Raw genomic sequence first — 26,064 nt, 5'->3', positions numbered from 1 at the left:
TTGGCATGTACTTGACCAGGCACTGACAGCAGCTGGAGTGACCTCAGGGGGTCCTCACAAAGAAAACACAGGGTGTAAACAACAGGAATTATACAGATAGACTAAAAGTCCTATCCCTTTACTCTGTCTCCTACTGACTGTTAAGGAGTGACCTATGCCTGACTTACAAGGCACTCACAAATCCAGTACTGATGGAGTTGCTACATATCTGCAACTCAAATAACATGATGGTCACCCAATCTAAGGATCTAAACTTAGTCAGGGACTTAAAAAAAACATACTGGAGGAACAGATATGTGTCTCAGAGATTGCCCCTTCTTTGGAACAGGCTTCCTATTCACATTAAGCAGAGCACTTCCCTGGCCATCTTCAAATGCAGTTTGGATCAATGGCTGGGGAATCACAAATTCACAGCTGGAGTAGAGCCTATGCCCATTGCGGACAGGGACAATCTGTAAGAAACTCAATGCATAGGCACAAATACATGCCATCCTGTTGCCCCTAGGGGCAATATTTTGGTTAAAATCGGGTTATATTGGCAAGACTTGTAAGGGCCCTTATGCTGTTAGTCTAATAATCTCCTATGAACCTATATATATATGTATATATATATATATATATATATATATATATATATATATATATATAGACACACACACACACACACACACACATACACACACACACACACACACACACACACACACACACACACACACACACACACACACACGTGTTTACATACATGTTAACATATGGGTTCCATTCAACCCATCAAGAAGACAGCCTGTCTTTCTGACTGAAAATCAGCTGGTTGCATGTACAGCCTTTTTTTTTCAGTGAGAGATTGCAGCACAGTGGGAATTGGGGAATTTACCCTTTTCCCACTGTGTTGTGATCTCAGAGTTAGTATATATTATTAGCAGGGTGTTAGCCAACAGGGTGCAGGTGGAAATTGGGCTACTGTTGGCCGAAGGAGAAGAAGAGGGGGAAAGCATGCCCAAAAGCAGAAAGAGGAGGAAGGTTAGGAGTGTAGTAGTGAGGGTAGGAACTTTGAATGTTGGCAGTATGACTGGTATAGGGAGAGAGCCAGCTGATAAGATGGAGAAAAGGAAGGCTGATGTATTGTGTGTGCAAGAGACCAGAAGGAAGGGGAGTAAGGCCAGGTGTATAGGAGAAGGGTTCAAATTGTTCTATCATGGTATGAATGGGAGGAGAAATGGGGTAGGGGTTATCCTGAAGGAACAGTATGCCAAGAATGTTTTGGAGGTGAAAAGAGTATCGGACAGAGTAATGTTTATGAAGCTGAAAATTGATGGTGTAATGATGAATGTTGTTAGTGCATACATTCCGCAAGTTGGGTGTGCGATGGATGAGAAAGAAAAATGTTGGAGTGAGTTGGATAAAGTGGTGGTGAGTGTACCCAAGGGTGAGAGACTGGTGATTGGAGCAGATTTCAATGGGCATGTTGGTGAAGGGAACAGAGGGGATGAGGAAGTGATGGGCAGATATGGTGTTAAGGAGAGGAATGCAGAAGGTCAGATGGTAGTGGATTTTGCGAAAAGGATGGACATGGCTGTGGTGAATACGTATTTTAAGAAAAAGGAGGAGCATAGGGTGACGTACAAGAGTGGAGGAAGATGCACACAGGTGGATTATATCCTATGCAGGAGGGCCAGTCTGAAGGATATTGGAGACTGTAAAGTGGTGACAGGGGAAAGTGTAGTTAGGCAGCATAGAATGGTGGTCTGTAGGATGAAGTTGGTGATCAAGAAGAGGAGGACAAGTGTGAGAGCAGTGCCAAGGAGCAGATGGTGGAAGTTGAAAAAGGATGATTGTGAGGTGGAGTTCAGGAAAGAGTTAAAACAGGCACTGGAGGGCAGTGAAGAGTTAACAAATAGCTGGGTAACTACAACAGAGATGGTAAGGGAGACAGGTAGAAAGGTGCTTGGTGTGACATCTGGACAGAGGAAGGTGGACAAGGAGACCTGGTGGTGGAATGAGGAAGTACAGGAGAGTATACAGAGGAAGAGGCTGGCAAAGAAGTGGGATTCTCAAAGAGATGAAGAAAGTAGACAGGAGTATAAGGAGATGAGGAACATGGCAAAGAGAGAGGTGGTGAAGGCTAAGGATAAGACATATGAAGAGTTGTATGAAAGGTTGGACACTAAAGAGGGAGAAAAAGACCTGTACCAATTGGCTAGACAGAGGGACCGAGCTAGGAAAGATGTGCAGCAGGTAAGGGTGATAAAGGATAATGAGGGAAACATACTCACAAGTGAGGAGAGTGTGTTGAGCAGATGGGAAGAGTACTTTGAGGGGCTGATGAATGAAGAGAATGAGAGAGAGAGAAGGTTGGATGATGTGGGAATAGTGAATCAGGAAGTGAAACAGATTAGCAAGAAGGAAGTACGGACAGCTATGAAGAGGATGAAGAATAGAAAGGCTGTTGGCCAAGATGACATACCAGTGGAAGCATGGAGGTGCTTGGGAGAAATGGCAGTGGAGTTTTTAACCAGATTGTCTAATGAAATCTTGGAAAGTCAGAGGATGCCTGAGGAGTGTAGAAAAAGTGTTTTTGGTACCTATTTTTAAAAGTAAGGGTGATGTGCAGAGCTGTAGTAACTACAGAGGGATAAAACTGATCAGTCACAGCTTGACGTTATCAAAAAGCATGGTAGAAGCTAGGTTAAGAAGGGAGGTGATGATTAGTGATCAGCAGTTTGTTTTCATGCCGGGAAGGAGCACTACGGATGTGATGTTTGCTCTGAGAGTGTTGATGGAGAAATATAGAGAAGGTCAGAAGGAGTTGCATTGTGTCTTTGTGGACTTGGAGAAAGTATATGATAGGGTGCCTAGAGAGGAGTTGTGGTATTGTATGAGGAAGTCAGAAGTGGCAGAGAAGTATGTAAGAGTGGTACAGGATATGTACGAGGGTAGTGTGACAGTGGTGAAGTCTGCAGTGGGAGTGAGAGATGCGTTTAAGGTGGAGGTGGGATTACATCAAGGATCAGCTCTGAGCCCTTTCTTATTTGCAATGGTGATGGACAGGTTGACAGATGAGATCAGACAGGAGGCCCCATGGACTTTGATGTTTGCAGATGACATTGTGATCTGTAGTGAGAATAGGGACCAGGTTTAGGAGACCCTGGAGAGGTGGAGATATGCTCTAGAGAGAAGAGGAATGAAGGTCAGCAGGACTAAGACAAAATATGTGTGTGAATGAGAGGGAGGATAGAGGAATGGTGAGGATACAGGGAGTAGAGCTGGTGAAGGTGGATGAGTTTAAGTACTTGGGATCAGCAGTTCAGAGTAATGGTGAGTGTGGAAGAGAGATGAAGAAGAGAGTACAGGCAGGGTGGAATGGGTGGCGAAGAGTTTCAGGAGTGATTTGTGACAGACGGGTACCAGTAAGAGTGAAAGGGAAAGTCTACAAGAGGGTAGTGAGACCAGCTATATATTTATGGGTTGGAGACGGTGACACTGACAAAAAGGCAGGAGTCAGAGCTGGAAGTGGCAGAGTTAAAGATGTTAAGATTTGCACTGGGTGTGACAAGAATGGACAGGATTAGGAATCAGTATATTAGAGGGTCAGCTCAGGTTGGACAGTTTGGAGACAAAGTCAGAGAGGCGAGATTGTGTTGGTTTGGACATGTGCTGAGGAGGGATGCTGGGTATATTGGGAAAAGGATACTAAGGATGGAGCTGCCAGGTAAGAGGAAAAGAGGAATGCCTAAGATAAGGTTTATGGATGTGGTGATGGTGAGAGAGGACATGCAGGTGGTTGGTGTGAGAGCAATATGCAGAGGACAGGAAAAAATGGAAACAGATGATCTGCTGTGGTGACCCCTAATGGGAACAGCCAAAAGAGAAGAAGATTAGCAGGGGGTATGGGGGCACATCCCCTCATGTGGGAGGTGTGTGGGGGGGGGGCTTTCCCCCTGCAAAAAAGTAGAGGTTGTGTGATTCAAAGTATGTTGTGTTTGAATCTTTGTGAGTCGAACTGTATGACAGCTGCCTGAAGTTTTAATATTTTGAGCATCTGTCACAGATATGTGTGAGAGAGAGAAAGATAGACATAGATATATGAGTGTGAAAAATAGGTAGACTAACTGTACAGGACTTTTCTGGGGTATAAGGGAGGCTGTGTATGACAAAATCAGAGAAACTATGGTGTAAAGTAACAAACCGTCATACCTGAGCAACATCATCTTTCACATGGGAAAAGATACCCAAAGGGTATTTCAGTTTACATTTGTGATGTTGCATTTTATAAAAATGGTGAAACGAGGAGAAAAGTGAGAAATGAAAAGCACAGAAATGGGAATATTAAACTGAAATGTTCATTAGAAATCCATTGATGAGGTAGAGGTATGTATATGAATCAAAAGATTGGAAAAAATCAAAAATGTGCCACAGAAAATCTAAACACCTATATACCATGGCTTAATTTAGTTTCCTCCTCAAGCAAAATACAGAGATCTCCAATTTCTCCAGCAAACTTACTTGTTGGCTACAATACCCCCAAACATTGAGTATACTTGTCACCTTCAAGGAGAAAGTAATTTTGAGTTGTCAGGGATATTTTTAACCAATCTGTTTTATGTGTGTGCAACAAATATGTATATATAGGCCCATAAAGTTGAGTTGCAGACCCTTTAGGTTCTTAATTTGGTACCTCTGACACAGTAGAAACTAACCAGGTCTGTAGTCTCTAATTACAAGCAAAAAAAAAAAAAGATGAATCCTAAATCCCCCCCCTCTCCTTTTTTAAACACCTTTATTAAATTATCACTTAAGACATAGACACACATACATTAACAGAAAAGAAAACAAAAGTACAGTTTTGTACCTACCATAAATGTAGATGTTCGAGGATCTCCATTGCTGCAGTCCTGACATATGGGTTATTCCGCTGTCCACCATCGGCCCGAATACCAAAGGGCTAGAACCGGCGTCGGTCATCGGCGCTCGAGACTGACATCAGTATGTGCCAGTACAAATGCGCATGACCGACGCCATAACCTCAGTCTTTCTTGCCTCAGACGTCAGAATGCAAAAAACACCACCCAAACCCCAACCTAAAAAGAAAAAGGGGGAAGGAGGGAGGGAAAATTGGACTGCAGCAATGGAGATCCTCGAACATCTACATTTATGGTAGGTACAAAACTGTACTATGTTCTTCGTCTCCCATTGCTGCAGTCCTGACATATGGGTAGAATCCCAGAGCAACGGAAAAAAGGGAGGCTGGTCAACTAAATAGCATTAGGAGCTGCTGACATGCCCTGTAAGATTGCAGTGGCAAACCCTGCCCTAGACCTAGAATAAAGAGGTAAATGATAATGCTTTGTAAAGGTATGTACAGAACTCCAAGTAGCTGCTTCCAGAATGTCTTTAGTAGCTACCCCTCTCAAAAAAGCAGTAGAAGTGGCTGTAGCCCTAGTAGAATGAGGCCTGATCCCAGCTGGAACATCCTCACCATGATGAGAGTAACAGAAAGCAATACAATGGCTAATCCACTTGGAAATAGTTTGTTTCGAGACAGCTTTCCCTCGTGAAGTCAAAGCAAAAGAAACAAATAATTGTTGAGATCTTCTGAACTCTTTGGTTCTGCTCAAATAATACCTCAACTGCCTATGTACATCCAAAGAATGCAAAACTTTTTCCCCTTCATTTTGGGGGTTAGCATAAAAAGTAGGCAAATGTATAGATTGGTTCAATGCCACATTAGAAATCACTTTAGGCAGAAAAGTAGGATTAGTACGTAAGGAAACTCTGTCATTGTGAAAAATCAGAAAAGGTTCCACTGCCATGAGGGCCTGTAATTCAGATACCCTTCTAGCAGAAGTAATAGCCAACAAAAAAGCAGTCTTCCAAGACAAGAACTGCAATTCAGCTGTAGCTGCAGGTTCAAAAGGAGGCAGAGTCAGCTTTTCCAAAACAAAATTAAGATCCCAGGCAGGAGTAGGAGCCCTCCGTGGGGGTCTGATATTCTTTGCCCCTCTAAGAAACTGTTTAACCAATGGATGTGAAAATAAAGGAGGGTCACAATCATAGTGAGCAGAAATAGCTGCAGCATGCACTTTTACAGAAGAGAAGGACAAACCCTTGTCCAATAAAACAGTCAAATATTGCAATGTACAACTCAAATTAGGCAATTCGACATCAAAGCCTTTAGCTGAACTCCAAAGAAAAATCTCTTCCATTTACCAGCATAAACTTTTCGAGTACTAGGACGCCTGGCTTCCAAAATAACATCCAAAACTTGTTGAGGGAGCTGAAGGTCCTCCTTCTCTAAAACAGAATGCGCCAGGTTGTCAGGTGCAGGGATTGCACCCTGACATTGAGAAAATGATTGTTTTCCTGAGACAATAAGTGAGGAATCTGTGGCAATGGCCAAGGTGGTACATGAATTAAGCTCCTCAACAGAGGGTACCAATGCTGACGAGGCCAATCCGGTGCTATAAGGATCATGCAAGGTTTGTCCCTCCTGACTTTCAACAGCACCTTTGGAAGAAGAGGCAAAGGAGGAAAAGCATACACGTGAAGGTTGCTCCAACTGAAGGATAGTGCATCTATTTTCCAGGCTTTCGGATGAAATAGCCTTGTGCAAAACAGTGGCAGTTGGAAATTCAGAGGAGAAGCAAACAGATCTATGTCCGGAGTTCCCCAAGCCATTGTCAACTGAAGAAATACCTGAGGGTCCAATTTCCATTCGTGAGGATCCACCATCTGTCTGCTCAGAACATCTGCTAAAGAATTTTGTGCTCCTGGCAGAAACTGTGCTCGAAGAGTGATGTGCAGATTCAAAGCAGTTTCCCACAACAGCATTGCTTGTCTGCAAAGAGGGTAAGAATGAGTTCCCCCTTGCTTGTTGATGTACCACATGACAGTCGTGTTGTCTGTTCGAATCAACACCAGTCCTGGTTGAAGTAGGCTTTTGAATCCTTCCAAAGCAAATTGAACTGCCAGCATCTCTTTCATGTTGATATGTGCAGATTCAAAGCAGTTTCCCACAACAGCATTGCTTGTCTGCAAAGAGGGTAAGAATGAGTTCCCCCTTGCTTGTTGATGTACCACATGACAGTCGTGTTGTCTGTTCGAATCAACACCAGTCCTGGTTGAAGTAGGCTTTTGAATCCTTCCAAAGCAAATTGAACTGCCAGCATCTCTTTCATGTTGATATGCAAGTGAAGTAGCTCTGGGGCCCAAAGGTCTTGAATCCATTTTCCTCTGAAATGAGCTCCCCAGGCTGACTCCGAGGCATCTGTCATTAATATCTGACTTGCCTCTGGTTGGGTCACAGAGAGCCCCTTGTTTAGGTGACATTCCTGAGCCCACCACAGAAATTCTCTCTGAATGCAAGGTAGAATCCGAATGACAGTGTCCAAATCGTGGCAGTGTTGAGTCCAAACGCTCTTGAGATACCATTGTAGCTTCCTCATATGCAGTTTGGCATTGGGAAGTACTAGAATGCAAGATGCCATGAACCCCAAGGCTTGAAGGACTGTCCTTGCAGTCAGCCTGGACATTACTGATAGCTGTTGGAAGTATAGGTGAAGATTCCTTTGTTTGTCCGGGGTAAGAAATGCCATCTGAGCAGCTGTATTCAGTTTCACACCCAGAAAACACATCTCTTGTGAGGGTACTAGACTGGACTTTATTTCGTTCACAGAATACCCTAGGCATCTTAAAACTGTCATTACATACTGCAGATGTTGAAGAAGTTCGTGCTTGCCTTGAGCCAGAATCAAACAGTCGTCCAGATAAGGATAAATTTGAATTCCTGCTAGCCTGAGAAAAGCTATTACTGGAGCCAGGACTTTTGTGAATACCCTGGGCGCAGTAGACAAGCCAAAGGGCAATGCAGAGAACTGATAATGCAAATTCCCATTCCAAAACCTCAGGAATTTCCTGCAACTGGGCCTGATAGGAATGTGAAGATAGGCCTCTTTGAGATTCAGAGTCACCATCCAGTGATCTTTGCCCAGCATAGGTAACAGCTGTTGCAGCGTTAACATCTTGAATTTTGGAATTTCCAGAAAGGTATTTAGAATGGACAAGTCCAGAATTGGTCTCCAAGTATTTCCTTTCTTTGGCACTAAGAAAAGACGGGAATAAAACCCCGTGCCTCTTTCTGCAGAAGGTACTTCCTGTATTGCTTCCAACTGAAGCAGAGAAGAAATTTGAGTCTGCGCTTCCAGTCTTTGCTGACGAGGCACATCCGGCATACCTTTGAAAGGAGGGAATGTGTGAAAATAAAATTTGTAGCCTCGATTTATTATGTCCAATACCCATTTGTCTTGGGTAACCAAATGCCAATTCCTTTTGAAAAATCTCAGTTTTCCTCCTAGAGGGGCTGCCAGCAAGGCAGAGTCTGGCAGCTGAAGACACGGGTCATTGGGTCTCCGAAAGGACTGACCCCTGCCCTCCCCCGCAGAAGGGGTAGAAGAACTCAAAGACCTAGAAGTAACAGGGCCCTGAGAGGAAGCCCTACCCCTACCTCGCCTCGACCTGCCCCTAGACTGATAATCCGAAGAGGGGAAAGACCAACCCTTAGCAGGCCAATTCCTACTGAACTTAGGGGGCTGAACCTGTAAAAAATCCTTAACTGTCTGCATAGATTTAGCTTTTTCCTCCATTTTTTTCAAAACTGATTCTACTGGAGGACCAAAAAGAACATCAGATTGTAGAGGAGCATCCATAATTCGAGCCTTAACATGCTCTGACAAGGTCTGATCTTTAAGCCAAGCATGCCTACGAATAACTGAACTAGTAGCAGCCACCCTGGAAGAAGCCTGTAAAGCATCAAAACCACACTGCAAAGAATGCTTACCAACTTGGTCTGAAGCATGCACTAAATCCTGAAGCTCCTTACATTCAATACCTTCAGCTAAAGCATCTACTTTACATTTCAATTGGCCCAGCAAATAATTTTGATACCGGAGCATATGAAACTGACAATTCAAAGCTCTCATAGCCAAAGTGGAAGAGGTATACAGTTTCTTACCCCACCTATCCAGGGCCCTAGCATCCTTGTCCAGAGGAACTGGATTTCTAACCACAGAAGCCCTAACCCCTTTGGGGCCTTGAGTAATAGTTTCCGGATCAGCCCTAGGACTCTTATACAAGTACATGTGAGCTTCCGGAACCCTGTAGTATCTATCTGGTTTAACTGGGGCAGGAGGCAGAGAATCTGGGTTAAGGGCAGCCTCAGAAAACACATCCTGAACAACATCCAGTACAGGGGGAATAGCCAAGGGCCTATGCTGAGGCAAAAACAAGAATTCCCTTAGTCTTTTACGAGAATCAGAATAATCCTGGCCCTCCCATTTGAAATGTTCCCTCATGGAATGCAAAGTCTCAGAGAAAGAAAAATCTTCTGGAGGGGACGCAGAGGGAGTAGAGTCCTCAGCCTCCGAATCAGAATAAGGAGGGAAATCCTGAAGTTCTTCTACAGAGGAATCTGACTCATTGGAAGACTGAACCAAACCCTCCAACTCTGTCTCTACCCTGGGCCTCTTCGCAGGGGGAGGCATAGAACCCCTAATTAAAGTAATCAAATCTTCAGCCATCTTTAACATGTGCTTTCTAGGAGCTGGACCCTGGGGACTAGCACCAGCAGGGGCAGACTTAGACTTAGAATGGGCTCTGCTCTGAGAAGGAGGAGGCCTAACTACCCTATGAGGGGAGGGAACCACTGACAATAGAGAAGCACCCTCAGCCTGGCCTAACACAGGAGAAGCCACTTCCTGCAGTAACAAAGGCTCCCCTTGAGACTCAGGTAAACCTTCAGAAGGAGCCGCAGAATTAGCCAGTGGTACAACAGAACCGGCGTCCGGAGTGGACGCCTCATCCTGTTTGGACCGCAAAGACTTTTCTTTGCGTTTCTTAGAAGAACCAGTCGTCGGAGAATCCGACGGCATGTTATAATTACAACGTTTACCAAACACCAGCCTAGCACAGTCCAACCGACGTTTAATAGTACGCTTGTTAAAAGTAGCACAAAAGCGACACCCAACAACGTCGTGCTCAGGCCCTAAACAAGGAATGCAGAGTGAATGGTAATCCCTATGAGGAATCTGTTTCCCACAAGAAATACAGTTATTAACTTTGTCTGACATCCGTCAATACTGAGGCAAGAAAAAGACAAAAGTGTCCCCAACGGGATACTTAGCCCAACTTGGTCTCCGGTCTGAAACTTGAAAACCGACAATTTCAGAACGCCAAACGGCACTTGCAAATGCTGCTTCTGCTTAGGACCACGCGGCAAGAAAGACTGAGGTTATGGCGTCGGTCATGCGCATTTGTACTGGCACGTACTGATGTCAGTCTCGAGCGCCGATGACCGACGCCGGTTCTAGCCCTTTGGTATTCGGGCCGATGGTGGACAGCGGAATAACCCATATGTCAGGACTGCAGCAATGGGAGACGAAGAACATCCATATTAACATTTTTTGCACTCATTCAATTTATGTAATTCTGGAGTGAAAAACAGTTATAAGTTGCTCAGTTCTTACCTTTCCTTAAATCTCCTGAACATTATTCTGCATGTATTGTTCCCACAAATTCCATTTATTTCCATATAATTTGCTCCTTCCATTTTCTAAAAAAACTCACTTCCATTTGTTTCATCTGTTTAACAATATTCACCACTTCAATTGCAGTTGTTTTAGTTTTTGATTTCCAATTTCTAGTAATTGCTTTATTGACAGTCAATAGCATTAAACTTAATAAGGTCTTACTATGCCTAGGCAATTCAGATCCACTATTCTGGCTGAAAATAATTATTTCCTTAGTTGCAGATTTTTGCTCCCCAATATTTCTAACAGAGTACTTTGTAAAGAATTTATAAAATTTGCCAACCCGTTTCTCTCCCATATTTCCAGGTAACTATTTTCTATCATACACCCAGCATTTGCTATCTGACTGATGACAAATTCTTTGAAGTCTTCTTGGGATATAACAATACCTTTGCAAACATTTCTAAGCAAATATCCTAAACCTTCTGGATTTGGTTGTGTACTTGACAGCCGTATACATATCCGTCCATTGTTCCTTTGTAAATTGCTTTTCTGGTCTCTCTTCCCACTTTTTTAAAACAAAACAGTGTAAGAAACTTCTCTATGTGGAAGTTTTTCAATCCTCGTATGTCTAGTGACTCACTATATATTAAAAAGTAGAAAAACGTAGTAGAAGTAGCAAACGTAAGAGTCCTAAATCAAAAAATAAAAACTTGTTTTGAAATATTATTAATATTATACAGTATTATTAACTCTAGTAGGTATTCAAAAGTAACAGGGTAGACACACTGTTTCCAGTCAAAAATCCTTTATTAAGCACACACACAAGATAACCTATCTTGCTACTGTATGCCCTTCCCCTGACCTTTATAGCTTGACCAGAGCTATTACTTACTAGTCATAGCACTACCATTGCTGGTGACTGGTCACACATCATGTGCTGCCTTAAACCTAATGCTCTCTTACATTTTTTTTTCAATAAACCAAGCCACCCCTCAGGTCAAGTGGGTCTCCACCCCCATAACAAGAAGTGGAAACCTCAAAAATACCTCACTCGTGCACCAGGCACCCATGGACACTGTCCTGTAACTAAAGACTTCTTAACTTCCAAGTATCTAGACAGTAAAATACCTTAACTGCACTAAATTAAACAAGTGTTAGTGTGTTAGTACATTCTGCTGTATAGTTTCTTACTCAAACCACTGTACTGACGAGCTCAGCGCCAGGAAGCAACAGCTGTATAAACTTCTACAGTATGTGTCCCCCCCAAACCACAGTTTACTTTCTTTTGAGAAAAACATAAATCTATAAAATAGTGTACCTTTACTTCTCCTCTTCATCTGTACCTAACCCAAGCTTTAATATTATACCCTTTTAGGAAATTCAGGGTAAAATTAGATCATCTCTATATTTCAAAATTAAAAACAACTCAAATGCCTCAAATTCAGTGGATGTAAAAATACAATTAAAATCACTGTAATGGTGAAAAACAGAATGGCATCTTTGTGTGACAATTATAAGAAATTTTATTTTACTGTTATAGATTATGTACCATGTGAATTTAATGGGGATAGAGAAGGGGGATTAGATTTTAAGGAATTCATGTGGCAGTTGTTGTTTAATGCTTACAATAAACCAGGTTTGAATAGTAATGTGAATTACAAGGTGGTGCTGCATAGGACATTTTGTTATGTCAAGTGTAAGTAAAAAAATTTTTTAACGTCATTCTAGTTTTATGACTCATAGAACAACTGTTTCTTATGAAAGGAGGTGTTCGCTGACAGCATATTTTACCATGTATGTTTTTATGAGTGTTGGCACCTTTAAGAAGGCTTTTTTGGGTCAATTAGGTTTCAAAATGTATTGGTTGACTTATTAGAGGAGTTCAATATATAAGTTAATTATTTGTGCAGTACTTTATTCTGAAGAGGACCTCTTTGTAAGGTCGAATGTGTTAATCTTTTTGGTATTAAAATTATTTTGACTTTTACATGGTGTCCATTCTGTTTTTCACCATTACAGTGGTTTTAATTTTATTTTATTATAATGTCTACACTTACCTTAATTTAACTGTATAAAGTAGAGTGACTGTGCAAAGTAACATACCTTTTCTTAAGGTTGACTGATTGGTTTCTAATCCTCTTGGACTTCACAAACAGTGTCATAAACATTTTAAATGTGTATTAAATGTAAATGATTCCATTAATTTTAGCAGCAGCTTTACGCCAATCCCATTACTCTGCATCTGCAGATAATCTGATTCTACTCACTAGCAGTATTTTTCTTGTTACACAGTCACCAAGCAGCCATGTGGTAAGCATTCTGTAAGCATTTCTGTTTCTGTGTTCACTCCATCTAAGTTATGTTTCACTGTTAAAGGCATTCTACTCTGTTTTAAAACCCTACTTTAACATATCCCTTTGCTCTTTCACTGTTTTTAATACCTCACTGATTGTTTTTGAAGACGGCTAAACAGAGGGTCCAGGTCAGACCTGCTCCTGTCACCCTCGCATTGCTTGGGCTCACTCTGCTTCCCTACCCTACCTCTATTCTTACCCACCCCCACATCAAGTACATTTATCTCTAACTTCTCCCCTCCCATCCACTTCACAGTCCAACCACCAGTCACATCCAATTACTGATCTAAACTGTCACAAGCTTATCCATTATCTTATCTCCATCCCCATCTAATTATAGCAATACTTCCTAGCCTATAACCTTCTAGATACTCTATACTGCCCCTATAAATGTTACAATGCTTTCTACCGCCTTTCTTACCTCACCTTCCTTTTTTATTATCCTGCTCTTCTCTTTCACTAATACTCCCCTCCCTTATCAAACTATTACTACTTAGTGCTTCCCCCACTCAATTAAAAATACAACATCTCAAAGATTTTCTAAACATCTTCATGCTAACTCAACACATCTTAATACTTCTATCTTTCTCATTGGCCACACACTATACATCCTACCACTACCTTCTAGCCCTTCCCCGAAGTACCAAAAGGTAACTATTAACTCGACTACATTAAAGCAATTAACAAACTTTCAAACAATCCTGGCATCTTCAACACCACCATCCTGGGCCAACATAATACTTAAGTACCACCACCCAAAATAACTTCAAAAAATATCATGTATGTGGTCACATCAGAACAATATCAAACATTGCTAAAAAACTGCTTACAAGTGGGTACATGCACCCAAATCCTAGACCTAATACCATTACTTCATCTGATTCTCAGATACCACATATACGTAATATACCTCACAAAAACATTGACTTATTGTTTCTAAACTTAAATGTTAGAAGTCTGGTTAATAAAGTTCATGAACTAGAGACTATCCTATCACATTATCCCCCAGAAATAGCCATCCTAACAGTGACCTGACTTAAACCCAATATCTCACTCAATGAAATTACACCTGCAGACAGAAATGACAAAAGAGAAGGTAGAGTAGCTATACTTTTCAGCCTAACTGTGACACCTCTAAATCTACAAATATCTACCCCTACTAATACTGACCTACTTCTTGCCAAATTACAAATTAATGCTAACAAGCACATAGCTATAGTAGCCATTTACATCCCACCAGGCAATAATATTCCAACCACTGAACACATCCTTCAATGTACCTCTAATAACATCACACAAGAAACTATTACCATTGGCGATCTTAATACTGACTGGTTTACTTATAAGTCTAACAACCCTAGCAACCACATTAATCTCTAAAGTTTCTCACAGACTATCCAGTTACCTACCAGAATAGACAAAAAGTCTAACAATCACTCCATTCCTGACTGGGTCATAACAAACAAACCCTCCCATTATCAAAATACTGGCTGTTTATCAGACAACATCAGTGATCACATACATACCTACATACTCAGGCAACACCTTAACCCTACTAAGCACACTGTATATCAACAAATCCGTAATAAGAAACATTTTAAACCACAAGAACTAATATATATACTCTAAAACACTGTAACTGGAGCCCACTGAAGACTTTACCCTTAGATGCAGCAGTTGAACATTTTAATAATACTTTCCTCAATCAACAGTATGGCACCTCTTAGAACAGTTCGTGTCAAAGCATATTCTGCCCCATGGCTTACTACTGAAACAAAAAACCTCCTTAAGCAAAGGGACTGGGCCTGGATCTCCTGGCATACCAGCAAAACTCTACCTGATCATATAACTTATCAGCAACTCAGGAACAAAGTTAAACACCAGATCAAGCTAGACAATAACTATTATACTAACATGCAAATTAAGTATCAAAATAACCCACAAAAATTCTGGGCTACAGTCAAAAACATAATCCAAATAACTCTGAAACCACAGCTGAACAGTTTAACAAATACTTTACAGAAAGCTTTTTTGTACTAACCAGAAAAAAAAACAAATAACCTACAAACAACTAACAATCTAAATAACAATAATAATACTTCCTTCTCATTTCACCCCATCCCGACCAAAACCATAAAAAAACTCCTAAAAATTTTAAAACAACTACAACTGCAGCTGATAACTTATCAGCAGAGTTCCTAAAAATTGCAGCTGAGGTTATATCTTATCCCATATCAATACTGATTAATCACTTGACTTCTGAAAACTACGTCCCTACCATCTGGAAAATTTCTTATATTATCCCCCTACATAAAGGTGGTAAATCAACTGAGCTAATTATTGCCTGTAGCTATCCTATCCCCACTTTCAAACCTCTGCAAGAAATGTATACATTCCCAACTTATGAGATGTCTCACATCCAATAACTTACTTGCCATCTCCCAAGATAGATTTAGACCATCCCATAGTACAATCACTGCTCTACTTTGCTTTACCAATACCATAAACCAATACAGGATTGAGGGGAAACATAGTCTCATCAGTTTTCTTGGATATGTCTTAAGCCTTTGACTGTCTCCCACAACAAACTTCTAACTGCTCTCTCAGACCTAAAGATAAACTCTTCATGGGTCTCATGGTTCCATAGTTACTTAACAGGTCATCAGCAGACAGTTAAGTGGCAAAAAGACCTCTCCACACTTTTCCCTATTACCCTTGGGGTCCTACATAGATCCATACTTGGCCCTCTTCTCTACAGTATTTTCACTAATAACCTCCACTCAGCCACCTCACTTGCCACCATTATCCAATAGGCAGATGATTCAACATTAATATGCACAGCCCTTACATTGCAACAACTTCAGGTCAAAACACAACAGGCCTTTAAAGAAATTGAAACATGACTGGCTAACTCCCAACTTATTCTTAACCCCAAAAAACAGAACTTATGATATTTCAGCCTATCAGATCACTAGATTCCTCCCACAGTTCCACATCACAGATAATAACAACATAATAATTATACTTAAACCATCCACCAAACTACTAGGAAGGAGTCATTGTAGATGACAAGCCAACATCTGACTTGCCTATATCACAAACAATTAAAAAAGTCCACAAAAAATGGGCACCCTTTACAGAAACCTAAAAGTTTTAACAGACTGCTCAAGAGCTGCCTTAGCCAGAACCTACCTACTAGTAACTCTGTTATATGCTTCACCCATTCTTATCAACCTCAAAAAAACAAAAAACAAACAAACAAAAAAAAAACAGATTTCGATAAATTGAATACATGCTATAACAAAATAGCTAAATTTGCTACTGGATTATCACACGGGTCACATCACTGTCTATCCCTAAAAAAACACTCCTGGCTTGAACTACACAGCTTCTTGCATACAAGCAATTAATCATGGCCAACAAATTACTTGATAACCCCCCAAAAAAACTCCAGCTTTCCAAAGCTTACTACAACCTCACTCTAACATTTGAACACTACGGTCATCAGATAAATCTTTAGTGCAAGTGTCTAAAACTAGTAACACTGCAGAAGACTCCTTATACTCTTCCTATACCTGAAAAAACTGACATTCACTCCCCATAATATTAGAACCACTAGCAACACACACCAGTTTAAAAAACTACTCAAAAATTACCTGACACTTGGCTCTGCTCATGCAACACCCCATGGCTGATCTCCTGTTAAAAGTACACTCTAATAATTATTCAGCCTGTCTCTTGGACAGTGATCTTACTCATATTATGATTTTTTCTTTTTTTTCTTTTTATTCTTAAATATGTGATAAATCTAGAATTATTTTCCCTTTACAAATGTAAATTAATACTCATAGGTTCCATGTTAATAATATCATTATGTTCAGTTCCATATCTGATGATGTATCTACTGTTAGACTTGCTGTATGTACAGTAACTTATGTTGTGTATATTGTTTGTCATGCTGTATTTACTGTTACTAATGGTGTATGTACTGTCACTTTATGTGGAGCTTTTCTCCCCGGGCCTGTGCTGAAAATGGGTTCCCCCAGTCTAACTTATACATGACAATATTAGCATAGGTGTTAGCGACGGTTGTACCCATCACTACATCTCTAACCTGCTCCTTCTGAAATAAAAATACATTATTGGTAAAAAAACACATGAAGTAGCTGACATGATGTGTTAATATATTGTGTCAAAAAAACAGTCATGTCCCTAACAATAGTCCCAATACCGTTAAAGCCTACTCTAAGCTGTGTTTCAAGATACTTGGAAACAGGCTCGGTTATCCAGCCCCTCACAGATACAGTGGGCCATAATGGAGGGTTGGACTGAGATTTGTGAATCTTGGGCAGGCCATAAATAAAAAGTATCTTAGGGACTTCCACATGAAAATAATCAAACAACTATATCTGTATTCTACCCTGGTTCAACAGTGCATTCAACATATCTGTAACCCTATACACAATTCTCATATATTCACTTCCATAGCCGGCCTTAGGCATAGGCCAACTAGGCCACCACCTAGAGTGCTGCTCTAGCAGGGGCGCTTTTCCAGTATTTATATGGTGTAGGTAGACCAGGATGGGGGCACCGGCTGGTGTGGGGAGGCCATGGAGCCCTTTTGCCTAGGGCACCAGTTGATCTAAGGCCACTCCTGTTCACATCTAGTACTTATTCACTACAATTTAATAAAGTTTTCATAGTATTGATATAGTAACTCATATAAAGTATCACTATACTTCCCCCTTTGTTGGAATTTTTAATAATAATATCAGCATTGTTCACTAAGGAACAGTGTCATGCTCATAAGAGCTTAGGTTAAAAAACTTATCTTATTTCCACTTGCAGTATAAATCATAACTATCCCATTCAACAACCCTCTCAAACACATGAACAAAATTATTGGTATAAGGTACAAACATATTCGTGTGTCTAGGGAAAGCACTGAACAGTTCATTATCAGACACAAAAAACATTTTCAGATTCAAGGACCTCACAAATTATTTAATCTCAGTCAAAGTCTTTGCTTCATCAGTAATATGCACTGGAATGAAAGTCAACCCTTTCTCTAAAACAGAAAACTCATAATGAGATAACTCATAGATAGACAAGTTAAATATTAACTTTAGGTTTTTATTTGGTTCCTTGTGAAGCAACGTTGAAACATACCCTTCTGGTGTTGTGCTTTCACTCGTCTTTCCCTCCATGGTCATGGGTCCGGTGTTGGCAACGGCTTCTCTAAAAAAGGGAAGTCAACAGGATCAAGTGCCCTAATGGAACTAATGTTGACAAATGTTTGTTGCTGGGCTTCATTTACAGTTAAATCAATATTAGGGATATATGTTCTCAGACAAAACTCTGAGTGCGAAACTGCTGGGGGTGTAGATGAAGCAGGCTGAATTAAAGTTTCTGTTCTAATAGGCTGCTAGAAGGCAGTAGACATGTTCAGAGTGGTCACTTGAGCTGAAGGCTCAGCAATGATAGACTACAGAGAAGTGAACTATATTCATTCCAGCTAATCGCTCAGAAGCAAAGGTTGTATCTGCATGTGTGGTACGTTCGCCTGCATTAGCAATATTCCACATGGACATATTTCCCTTTCTGAAATCTTCAGTGTCCCTTTTTAGCTTATGCTTTTTTGTTTCACTCAGCCTTTTCTCAAAGGCTAAAATGTGATTGCAGGCTTCACATAAAAGATCAGTATATACATTTTGTTTAATACTAGATAGCAGTTCACAGTATAGAGTTTCCATGCTGCATCGCAAATTGATTTCAATAGGTTCAAAAAAGTGTTCATAAGCTCCATATACCTAAAGGAGCAACTTAAATTTAACAATTGCCATCTCCTAAACAAATTTGTACATTTATTGCAGTAGGTGGGCATTTTAAGCACATGAAGAGCATGAGGAATGACTTTGTATTGTAAATAAGTGTTAAAACTGAGTTGTTGGCATTGTAAGCATTTGAAATAACAAGCACTTTCCTCAAACAAGTTTAACTTATCCTTAAACTGTAAAAATGTATTCATCGCAGAACTAGGTTCAGTATCACTCAACTCTAGGTTCAAACAGCCTGGATTCAGAAGGGGATTTGTCAAAACCTCAAACAATTCCATAACAGTGAGTACTGACTGAGTTGATAGAATACTAGTAAAAGGAAAAGCACTGGGCTTGTAATGTTCATGCTTGACAGCACACCAACAATGAGGAGAAAAACTCTAAAAAATGTTGATAACACATTGAATCCAGTGGTGTCAAGCAAATCAACCAAAGAATAAAACAAACCACCTCTGGAAACCATGTAAAGCTCACTTAATATCCAGTTTATTTTGTTGCAAGTAAAACGTTTTGATTACACAAGGCTTCTTCAAGAAATCTGTATAAACAATGAAATCAGTCTTCAAGGTACACAGGCACAGCTGCAAAAGTTAAGCAAGCTCATTAGTCTGGACTGGATTTTAATTTATTTGCTTTCAATGGTAAACACTACAAACAAAAACTGGTATAGCCATGGGGATGCCATGGCTTCTAGCATAGCTAACCTAGCTGTGGGCAAATGAGAGGAGGACTTTGTGTTAAACAACACAGACTACATGTAGGATATCACATGATATTTGTGCTTTATTGATAATATTTTTATTGTACGGGAAGCTTGGAGATTTTTTCACCTACCTCAATCAAACTATCCCGTCCTGAAATTTACCTTTTCCCACAGCTCTACTTCAATCACATTCTCAGATATGCAGATTTTCAAGAACACCAACAATAACAGAATCACTACTGATCTGTTTAGAAAATGAACAAGAGTTAATTTACTACGGCACAGTAAAAGTCTGTATCCTGCAAAAAACAAGTATGATGTAGTGAAGTCCCAGGGCTATAGATTAGCTAAAATTACCACAGAGATGAGAAACCTGAACAATTGAGAGAATGATTTCCTTGTGAGAGGCTATGAAAGTCAGATGTTAAAAAAACATCCTGGAACCCATTACAGAATTAAAAAAGATTGAAGCACATTCACTCAACCTCACTATTGGGAGAATATTAAGAAATTCCAAGGAGAAGAACAAAAGCAAAAATAGCTGCATCTTGGCATACACTCTGGATTATCACAGTATTAAAAATGTTATTAAAGAAAACTGGGCCATTATCACAGGAAACCCTTATCGGATTAACATCTCAGGCGAAGCCCTATCCTTTGTTTACAGGAAGGCTAGGAGCATTAGAAGTTTTGTTGAATTTAAATCTAGATTTTATGAGAGAAACACTAAAATATGTGAAGCTAATTCTACGTTCTGTAAATATATATATATATATATATATATATATATATATATATATATATATATATATATACATTCAGCAAGGTGATAGTTTTTATTGCCCTTATTTAAAGAAAATAATTAAGACATTATTCAGGGGGGTGACTGTAACACTACAAAAGTAATTTACAGGGCACAGTGCAGTGAATGTGATTTGTTTTTTTGTGGACAAAACTATAAATAAACTTAAGCTTAGTATTTCATTTCATCTGGCAGAAATCCTCTCTGGTTCTAAAAACAATGCACTAGCCAAACTTTCACTGCATAGAAGGCACAGGTTTTAAGTTCCAGATACTGGATCGCATAGACATGGATGATCCTGAAGATGATATCCTGAATGTACTGGAAAATGTGAACTCATTTGGCAATTAAAGCTGAACGCTTTCTGAAAGCCTGGACTAAATTACTACTGTTCACTTAAAAGTGTACTGGAACTTAGACACATTGTTTACAGGACTACTTTTATTGTATTTTTCAACTAATCTTATTTATCCACCATCATCTTTTTCCAGTTTTCCGTGATCATTTCTTTCCAGTTGTTTTAATACCATGGTAAATAATATTTAACAGTAGTGTATAATATGTTTCTATCATCACACCTCTTTTAGCTTAAATAATAATAATTTTTTCCACTTTATTGAAATGATTTTTAATATCAGTACTAGCTAATTATTGCTTAAATTGTCATACATTTTTAGTTATTAATAGTTTTTTATTTAATTTATATTGGGTTATTAATTTATTTTTAAGTTGTGATTTTAGTGTTATTTTATATGAAGTGTTCACTACTTTTATAATGACACTATTTTTTCCTGTCCCACATTGGCCAGCAGTAAGTTGATATACTTTTCCTGGTTTAACTTACTCATTAAATGTAGATATAAGGTTGTACTCTTGTTTTAATTTTTGTTTGCTGTTTTTTACTATATATATTGGTCAGTTTAAGTAAGATTTTTTGCAGATATATATTTTTAGGGTTCTTGTACACAGACCTGAAGAAGTCTAGAGGGACAAAAGTGATCCTTGTTAACAATAATTTATGTAAATAGATTAAGTTTTGGACAATGTATTTTTTCTGGATGCCACAATATAATTTTTTTATCATCAGTCCTAAATTCTTCCCCTTGATAAGCTAAGTGCTGTACCTCTAATGTAAGTCTAAGTTGGACCACTCAAGCTTTAAATGCTTAGTTTTAGGTCATAATCCTTCTGTTTCTATCAGATAAATAGAAGAACTAGTAACAGGACAGGTGGCTATTAAATACATAGTAATGAATGGATAGAGCAGATGTGGGAGCAGATGCTATGAGTTTATACACATATTTTGAAAAGGCAAATATCCATGAATTGCATGCACTGAACAAAACTGCCCCATCTTAGATAAATTTAAAAGTAATATCTAGGTACCATATGCTTTTCCAGAGTCAAGAGGTTCTTTCCCAGAAAGAAAGGCATTTATCTATATTATGTTCAGTAGACTGAGTTTAATACATCATGTTGACTGTAGGGTAAAATCATGTAGAATGCAGCCCTCTAATCTCTGTTTATGGTCAACAAGCACACAATGCGCCATTTTAAAACACCAGTAATATACCGTTTATTACATTGCTAACTATGCCATACTGTGCCTGAAAACTGGAGTGTTTTATATGCACTTATTGGCTATAAGTAATAGCCTACAGATCATAATAATTGGCAAGAGTTAATTAAAATGGAAGTAGAATGAATGAATGAATGAACATAAAACATGTCAGCCGGGAAAACTGTGATTGAATTGGTGAATTCTCTAAAAAGTAATATTGACCGCACAGGCACATGCAGTGTTTCTGGTTATTTAATTTATTTATTTAAGTTTATTTACCAGAGTTGAGCACTGATCAGATTTGACCATTTGTAGGCACAGCCCTGGTTACTTATGTAGTAATATCAGCAAAGTAAGATTAAAGGTAGAAATAAATTGTACAGTACAGTTACATAACATAACATAGATGTAAAACAATGTGCATATATTTACAAGAAGGTTTAAAAAGAAGTAGAATCTGGTGTATACAATGCATAATACAGATGTTAAGGGGAAGGTAAATGTGGTCTAGCCAAAAGAATGGACATACAAATATGAAAGGGAATTTTAGCACTGAAGGGATGAGAAACTGTAGATACTAAGGGCTGCAATAGAAGAACTAGTAACAGGACGGGTGGCTATTAAATACATAGTAATGAATGGATAGAGCAGATGTGGAAGCAGATGCTATGAGTTTATGTCTTGTAAAGGTTAGGAGATTAAGCAGCCATGGTTTTCGGGGATGAATATAATAGTTTAACATGGGAGTTAGGTGACGTGACCTGTGTTTTGACATGTGCATTTGTTTTGCTCAGTTAGGTATTGTTTGAATTGAGGTCTGAGTTGTTTGTAGTCTCTGATTTTAGTAAGATCAGGTAGCAATGATTGTCACAGTCTAAGGGTAAGATCAGAGAAGCTGTTGTCTATGGAATGAAGTTTAGTGAATGGATTTAAGAGAGTAGTGCATTAGTGGGTTGACTTCTTAGGTTGTACTGTAGGTTGGATGTTGTTAGACTAGGGGAGTGGTATGTCTTGGTGTAGGAATTTGTGAAGGAAGCTAAGGAGGTTGGCTCTGCTTTGAATGGGTAGCCAGTTTGTCTTCTCCAAGGCTTTGCAGGGATATTCATGCTGAGGGGAATTAGTGATGAAACAACAGATTTTATTAGAATGATATTATAAGGTGGTAGTGTTTTTTTTGTTTGTTAGGCAGTGGCAGATATGGATAGGCCATATTCTAGTTGTGCAAGCAGGACACTTTCGCCTAAGGCTGCTCTGTTGTGAAAGGAAAATGAGATATCTCTTGGGTCCAAACTAGGAGGTAGTTGACTTTGTATCTGACTTTCCTAAATGTTCTAGGAGGATGAGGGATTGGCTGCGCCAAATGCCAAGGTATCTAAATGATGTGTTGGGTTCAGTTATGTTTTTGCAGGGTCTTTGATACGTGGAGGGATAGTGGCTTTAGTGAGACTTTTCTTTGTGCCATACAACATGGACTTGATGTTAAATTCGATGAGTAGTTTCTTAGAACATACCCAATTGTTTAGTTGTAGAAGGTCAACTTGAAGTTGATTTTGGATGATATCATAATAATGTTTGGATTTATAAATAACCATGTCATCAATGTAAAGGAGAAGTTGTAGATGAGATAGGTCAAGAGGCACTTTATTTATAAAAATAGAGTAATAGTATAGTTGCAAGAACTGATCCCTGAATAACCCCTTAAGTAGTGAAAGCTGTATCTGATAAGGCAGGCCCAGTTTTAACTGTGAAAGTTCAATTGGTCAGGAACTCTTTTAACTATTTGCTTAATTCATAGTTTATACTGATATCTTGCAAATGGGTTAATAGGATGGAGTGGTCAACCAGGTCCAAGACCAGGGTAAGGTCAAATAATCCTGTCCCTCTGAGATAAATTTTATCCATGTTAGCAAGTATGTCATCAGTGAGTGTCCAGAGAGCAGTCATGGTACTTCTACCTGCCCAAAAGACATACTGCTTCCAAGAATATAAGTGGCATTTGTCAAGGTAAATTGCATGCTGGTTGTAAATGATGTTTTAAGGATTTTAAAAAGAGTAGGAAGTATTGAGATTGGACAGAAATGTGAGGCTGTGGAGGGTTTGTGATCCTTTGGAACAGGTCTGATAAAGGCTGATTTCCAGATGGAAGGCATGGTATTTGTTGTGAGGCTAAAATTGTAGATGTGTTTTAGTGTGGTGGCTATGAAATCTTTACGGTGATAGAGAAACCAAGGGCATAGGTTATCAGGACCAGAGGGAGAATCTAGAGAATCAGTTCTAGTAGTGGTGCAATTTCTTTACTTATGATTTTGGAGAAGTAGAAAGGTAAGTTATTCTGGGGATTTGGGTGAAATTGTGTGGAAGAGGCTGTAATGTTCTACTGTGTGGGAAGATAGGAGAATAGTTACAAAATATCTCTGTCCCCCCCAGACAAACACAGCCCACTTTAGGGCAAGTCCTGTTTTCCTCACAAAACTGTTTAGTTTTCAGATTTTGGAAGCAAGTTCTGCGCCTGTTAAGGTTCATTGTTCTGGGTGGCTGGGTGATACATCTTTTGGCTTACTGCATGACCTGACAACTTGTCTACATGTGTAGTAATCAGATTGACAGCATTGTGATTCTGTCCAATAATAAATAATTAATCTGGAAAAATCACTTTCTAGTCGGTGCAAAGGAGGAGCGACCCTAGAATCAAAATCCTACTAAATAGCTAAAAGGTGGTTTGAACTGAATTTCGGTAAAGTGAGATAATTAAAATGGTGGATTAGGCTGAAATGTTAGAGACAGACTGACATTTTTAACATTTTTTTCAGAAATAATGCTAGATTTTACTTTGAGGCCAGTTCTTACTGATTCCTAGGTTGAGTAACACCTTTTCCATTAAAGGCTGGCACCATTTTTGGGGATTTTATGCTCAGAGTGGCCATGTGCCTGTGATAGCTCATGCCATAATGTCATATGATGACTACATAAGTGTGCCCAACTCATTTGCCAGTTCTTGTTACTGTTTGCAGAGTTTAGAGCTTGTGATCTTGTTTCTTACTCTTGTCAATTAAAAGTGTTTTTTTGTGTTTGCAGTCATTGTTATTAGCCAATAATATTGTCTTCCTGCTTTCTTCTCTTTAGTGAACAACAGAATGTCAGCAGGAGGTTCTACACAGGCAGGTTCCTGTCTGTACCCAGAAAGACTCATATTATCTGTGTATAAGAATTCACTGTGGTGAAGCCTATCTTGTTCCCATTTTTCAGCAGATTTGAGGCCTGGGAGAGGTGCATCTTCCCAGTTCCCACTTTGTGAAGTGCATTCAGGGATGTTCACACTACCTTCCCCCATCTGATACATATACTACCCAATCTGGTCATGTGGAGAGGTCCATGGCATCATTTGAATTTGGATCAGGATACTGTCAAGTGACGCTTTCTCATCCTTGGTTGAATGTCAAGTCCAAATCCATAACAGACCTCTCTTCGTTGTATGCTGAGCCTTATTAGCCTGTCACCCAAATGAGTTTAAGCTTGTGCAAGCCCCAGCATGACCAGACCCTTGGAATGAGAGTAGGAAATGGAATCCCTTCACACAAAAATTTCCCTTGAAAGTCAGAAATAGATCCCTTCATTCCTGAAGGAGACAAAGCCTTGTGATCCTTGCACTCTGAAGCTCCATAGACAGCAACTCCTTTAGAAAGGCATGGGACTATTTATGGTTATGTTTTTTCCTCTATGTGGAGATCTTCTGGTAGGGGGCACTCCAGGCCTTCCAGTTGTCTTTTTCTCAGAGAATGTTACTTTGAAACCTTGGAAACATCCCCATTCTACAGTGGTCAGTACATGAGAGTCCAATGAGCTATATCACTCAACCATCAGGCTGGAATGACAACCTCACTAGGCATCCACAGAGTGACTTCTTGATGGCCACAAGGAGCTGCTGGGACCTTCAGAAACCTAAATATTCCTCTGTAGCAATGGACATGTTTGCTTTTCTCACACTTTAGATCTTAGATCCATGAAATATGCCCTCCACTTGTCCAGGTTTCAGTCCTTTATTACAGGGTAACAGGACAGATGAACATTGATTCCCTCCCCCGAATATGGCATTATAGAGGGTACATTATTTTCCCTTTTCCTAGCAGATGCAGTGAGTTCTCACATACACTGCTGTCTTTTCAGTTTAATGAAAGTCTGGGTAAGGGTTACAGATTCTGCACTGCACTTCTGTAGGTAAACCTAGGTCATCTGGGATTAGCGGTGAGTGAGCTTAAGTACCTTGATCTGGATGTAGTAATG

Source organism: Protopterus annectens, chromosome 9.part0, assembly GCF_019279795.1.
Source record: "Protopterus annectens isolate FY-2018-M chromosome 9.part0, PAN1.0, whole genome shotgun sequence".
Taxonomy (NCBI): Eukaryota; Metazoa; Chordata; order Ceratodontiformes; family Protopteridae; genus Protopterus; species Protopterus annectens.
This window is presented reverse-complemented; position numbering follows the sequence as displayed.